This window comes from Callithrix jacchus, chromosome 2, assembly GCF_049354715.1.
Source record: "Callithrix jacchus isolate 240 chromosome 2, calJac240_pri, whole genome shotgun sequence".
Taxonomy (NCBI): Eukaryota; Metazoa; Chordata; class Mammalia; order Primates; family Cebidae; genus Callithrix; species Callithrix jacchus.
In genome coordinates, this window is record NC_133503.1 from 156600888 (window position 1) to 156606887 (window position 6000).

At 35.6% G+C, this 6000-nt stretch overlaps 1 long non-coding RNA gene across 1 annotated transcript in view; it reads left to right on the top strand.

The window, feature by feature from the left end:
- Positions 1-4680, top strand: part of LOC118151552 (uncharacterized) — a 171457-nt gene extending 166777 nt beyond the window's left edge. Inside the window, exon 4 of the long non-coding RNA XR_004739925.3 lies at positions 4065-4680. This is a non-coding gene — a long non-coding RNA (uncharacterized LOC118151552). The remainder of the gene's footprint in view (positions 1-4064) is intronic.
- Positions 4681-6000: the final 1320 nt, after the last annotated feature.

Below are 6000 nucleotides of genomic sequence, written 5' to 3' on the forward strand. Positions count from 1 at the left end.
AGAAATGTTCAAATGGATTCCAAAATATGCATATTTGTGCAAAGGAAGAACTGTGACTCTTACATTGCTGGTGGGAATGCAAAATGGTAAAAGAACTTTGCAAAACAGTTTGAGATATTTATACAAGGATCCATTTATAACACAACCCAGTAGTTATACTCCAAGATATTTACCCAAGAGAAATAAAACTATATATTTATACAAATACTCGCATGTGAATACAAACATCTTTATTCATAATAGCTCAAACTGAAATTAACCTAAATGTCGGTGACAGGTGAATGGATAAACAAAGTTTGTTTATATTTATGCTATAGAATACTCCTCAGTCAAAAAAGAATGAACTTCTGAGAAAATGCAATAATATGGAAGCATCTCAAAAACATGCTGACTGAAAGAAGCCAGACACAAAAGAGCACATATTGTATTATTCAATTTCTATACCATTTTAGAAGAAGTGACACATGACTGTACATTCACATTATTGTGCAACCATTACCACCATCCATTATGAAACTTTTCCATTTTTCCAAACTGAATACATTTGTTTTTAATGTGGCATTAAGCAGGTAAAGGACATACATGTAAAATGCCAGGATCTGACTTTTAAGGTGAAGGTCACATGTGAATGACTTAGATTGAGTTTTAGAGACACTATCTGCTTATACTGAAGCTCACCTATCCTCTAACCTCTGTTTAAAGTTAGCTAGTCCCTTGATGTTATGTATAATATTCTAGAAAAAAACCTGGGAGCCAGAATTAGGTTTTATTAGGGGTTAACAGTTATTTCTTATTACTGCCATTTTCTTTCATATGAAAGAACCTATTAATATAGTATTAGCCTCTTTCTGCTATTGGACTCACTTTTTCCCAGGAAAGAAGTTACTTTCTTATCTAATTGGTGAATTTTGGAGAAGAGCTTCTCCCTGTCTTTTTTAGATCTGCCTGACTGCAGAACCTACATGTTCTCCTGCCCTTTTCTTATTTGATACAAACCTTCATCTACTGGTCCAATCTGTGTTTTTCAGTTTAATTCTGAAGTTCAGATGTGAAAACTAGTTTTGCAGCATATTTAATTTATGTTCTCCAACTTCAACTTCAGTAGTTTTAAAGCTTACATTTACATTTTGCTTTTCTGCTGTCTGACCTTTACTATCCATCTCTCAGTTGGTTCTGGATGCTTGTGGAGAACTGAGAGTGTTATATATTTGTCTCCTCAGATCCTAAAGGTTACCTAGATGGATTTCCAATGTAAGATGGGTAGTTCCACCCTCCTTTTCTCCAGCCTTGTAGGTACACTTGGCCAAATATCTGCTGAAAGTAGAGGTACTGCCAGAATGCTGTCAGCTCTGGCCAAGGAGCCCTTCTTCAGGAGCCACCAAACCTGGTAAAGCGAAGAGCATATCATCACCTTTCCTGGGTGAGCTCCTTTGTGAATACTTATAACTATTCAAGGCAAAGGCCAGGGCGTGGGCACTTCTTCTGGAACTTTAACCCTTCTCTATACCTAAGAACAGATTTTCCCAGCATCAGGATGGTTTCACTAGCCCTGTCCTCATTTTGTAGAAGGTAGAACTGAAGCATAGAGAAAGCAAAGCTATATATTTGCTCACATAAAAAAGTTTTCTTTCCATTTTGCCTATAAAACTCCACTTTTAAGTAAGAAGTATGTATATTTCAGTGCAGTCTTCTTCAAGAATTATCTTGAATACAATTGTTGGAATATGAATTCGGCAGTTTACAAATAAAGATGTCACTTAATCAAAACATTCAAAATCAAGGTCCCAATATGAGAATCCTACATTCATGTATAACCTATTTGACTACCTGCTTTTCTCAAATGGGTTAGATGGATTTTTAAAAATTTTCCATCTCCATCATTTTGTGCATTCAAAACATCTTGCCAAATCTTGTAAGTAGACATCTAGTTTTACTAGTCCACTAAACTTTTTTTTAGCAACCTACATTCCAATGAAAATGTCCCCAGGTACTAAAAATGAAAATTGGTATTATCCAGTTATCTAATACAAATCATTTACATTAAAAAATCAGTGGGTGGCTATTGGCAAGGCAGTACGTAGATTTAAAAGGGAAAACAGTAATACCAATTTTGGTATTATTAGTAATTGAGATGGATATTACATGCTTTGGGAACGATTTTTGTATTACATGTCAAATCCCATTACAAAATATGTCATTATAATTAAAAGGTTCATAGCAAAAAGGATGTCCAGACCCCTGGCCAGTGGCCCATTTATTTCAAGCAACATTCAATACAAAATGAAGACATTTCCACTGCCTTTGGAATTCATTGATACATCTGGCTTGTATTGCCATACACTTCCTGCCAAAGGATTCACATCCAGTGCACGTTTTCCATGTATTGATCCTGGAACTACATTCTTCATGATCCCTTTCCACACTCCTTTGAATTCCCTCTTCACATTCCTCCTATGCTCTTGAACTAGACTATAGCTTTTATTTCTAATAAAGTTTTCAAAATGGGTAAAAAATATTTAAGGCAAGCCAGGAATTCTCTAAGAGCTTTGGTGAGATCTAATTATTCCAGATGATAAAACATTGCCTTCAAATACATGTCAGGATTGAGTAGTATAATCTGCTAATATCTAAGGCATGCAAGTCTCCAATCACTTTGGTCTTTGGGCTTTCAAGAGGATTGATTTAGATAGGCAAGTGTTCCAGTGCTGAATCAGAATCCAATTTTAATGACAATTTTAGCATCTCTGGGGAAAAATGGAGCCAAGGTATAGTACAAATGTTCAACTGAACACATCCCCAGTATAAGAAGTAGCATGTAAACATCTCTTAGGAATGAAATTTTCTTTCTCAATCAAGCGATTTTACATACAAAAGTTGTCACCTAATTTGTAAAGTGCCACAACTAGAATAGGAGGAACTAGATCTGAAAGAGAAAGTACTCACTGGCATTCAGATGGACAGAGTAAGAAAACACTTGAATGACTTCTAAGTTCGATTAGAGAGGACATCTGAAGCACAAATGTTGCGTCACTTCCGATATAATGGGGACTTCGGGAATTTGCAATTCTACTTATTTATCAGAGGCCAGCTAAAATGCTCCCCATGAATCTCGAAGTCAAGTATGCACATCCAACATCCACAGTTCTTTATTTTACTCCCAGAGGTTTTCTAGACTGACCATTGGCGGCTCTCAAGAGACAGAAGGGAAATAACAGCTTCTGTTCTAAGAATTTGTCTACTTTTCTGTCAACAGAAATCCAGGGAGATTCTTCTTATTTACCAACCTGTTCTGTTCAAATTAAAGTTTTCTTCTCTTAATGACACTTAGTGTGACTTCTTTGCTTTTATTTTTCTTGCTTGTACTTTCCAAACTTCCAATGTAGCCACTAAAGATTCAGGGCATTAGGCCATTCTTTAGGCCTCTCATTGCACAAAAGGGCTTCTATACAATATTTCACATGCCAAAGAAGGTAAATCATGTCCTACATATTACAATTGTTTTTAGAGTTGTTTAGGGGTTGTCTCTGATTTATAAAACCTATTTGTGTATAGATCCTCATTTAAAAAAAACTTTCCTTATACATATTTATATTAATCAAATAGGTCTTTGTACAGCTTACTACACAAAGATTTCAATATATAAATATCCGGCGACTGAGGATGGATGCACAATCCAATGCAGTAGCTACCAGTTCCACTGTAGCTTGTTAAATCTAAATTAATTAAAATCAAATAAAATTAAAAATTAGTTCATCGATCACACTAGCCACTTTTCAAGTCCTCATTTGCCCCATGTGGCTAGCAACTACCATGTTGGACAGAGCAGACAGAAGACATTTTCATCATCATAGAAAAGTCTATCAGACAGTGCTGCCCTTCAAGATTACTATAATTTTTGCTTCTTTTTTAAAGGAGAAAAAACAAAACCCACATTATAGTGTTGTATTTTTATGTTCCCAAGGGCAAGAGATATGGTTCCCAACTGCCAAAATTCTAGACAATCAATAGGAAATCCTGGTACAATCATGTGAGTTTTACTCTGCGTTATTCATCTTATTTTACAGTTCAGAAAACACCAGCGGTCATAGGACTTGTCCCATCATCTGCACAAGGCTGGTGAATGGCTCAGGTAGAATGAAAACTGACAACCCAGACCACTTAATCTGTGGAGAGTCCAGGGGCCAGACACAATGAGGATAAGCACTGCAAGGAAGACGATCGCAAACCAGCCTCTGGAAAACCCATCCATACACGCTGCAAGTTCTCTTTTTATAGACTGAAATGGAAGTGTATTTATTTGGTTTTCTATATAAATTTTCCTTGGAACTGAGGGCTTATTCACTTCATTACCTCCAGCAGACTTATAGTGAGAATAGAATTTGTCAACAATTACTTAATATGGAAACTTGGCAATGTAGAAAATGATTTTACATTCTTAAACTTGAACAAGGACATTCAGACAGCAGAAAAACTAATTAGTTTAACCCTTGGTAACAGAATAACTGACTTGATTAGGAATTGAGCATGGGTGTAGCAATGCTTAGTTGTACTGATTCACAAGAGCAGAGCCTATTGTTAAAATTTCAGAAATTCTGCAAACTTGTTGATGCCATAGAGTCTTTGTTAAAAATTTAATTATGTAGACTCATAATTAAATAAATTACATCAAAAACAAAGCTAAAATAGTTGTTATTTCTTCATGATGTCCTACATTTTATTATCTATACTTTGAGGTTATTTATATTTACTATATCTGCTCAGTGAAAATACTATGTAATGATGTGCTGCTGCACATCTTCTCCCAACTCCACATTCAGTCATGTCACGTTAGTAGATTGAAATTGGCTATAGTTGGTGTATTTACACCATGGAAATCAGCAAACACTAAAAATCATGGCTGGATGTATTGTTTCTTGATTGCTTAGACTTAAGAAAGTGATGGAGCAAATGTTGATAGTGCAGATTAAGGCTTAAAATGTGTTGTATCTGTTGCATTGTGAATAGTACAAAGAATTGACAAAATGTTAGTATTTAAAAGCTATTATTTCATTTATAAAAGAATACATCATTGCCAAACACAAGTTCCTAGATCTCTATACATTGTTTTCTCAAGAATCAGTTGTTAAACATTTACCAGCACATAACTGAACTAGGAATGCTTTGATTTTTAATAGGCTCCCAAATTAATTTTTGTAATTTTATGTATGTAGATTACCTAATTTGGTAGAATGATTTGGTGTCACTGAAACCTGAAGATTGGGCCAATGATTACATTAGAGGGTGACAATGATATAACAGAATTTTTGCAATGTAATTATAATGCCTGAGAGACTTATTTTATTCACAGTATAGCTGCATATACATAAGTTATAGTTATTTTGGAGAAAAGAAAAAAAATAATTCCTAAGACCACTATTTTCTTTTAAACGAAGTGTGTCTTGTTAAAGAAACGGATCTGTGAATCTGACGAACAGGATTAGATATGCAAATATGGATCTGAAACTGAATGAGAGAGAAAGATTGAGTGCTAAATACCCCTACAAAAAATCAAAATATAAGACCTTGTGTGGCCAGGCACGGTGGCTCACAGCTGTAATCCCAGCACTTTGGAAGGTCAAGGTGGGTGGATCACAAGGTCAGGAGTTTGAGACCAGCCTGACCAACATGGTGAAACCTCGTCTCTATTAAAAATACAAAAATTAGCTGGGCGTGGTGGCACACCCCTGTAATCCCAGCTACTCAGGAGGCTGAGGCAGGAGAATTGCCTGAACCTGGGAGGCAGAGGTTACAGTGAACCAAGATCGTGCCACTGCACTCCAGCCTGGGTGACAGAGTGAGACTTCATCTCAAAAGAAAAAAAAAAAAAAGACCTTGTGTTTGATATCAGTCCTTAATAAGGGAAGGCATAATGTAATAGGGATGCCAAAGAAGTCAATGCAATATTTAGTGTGACTTTAATGATAAGAAAAAATAAGCAGATATAGCCAAAACTTATAATAA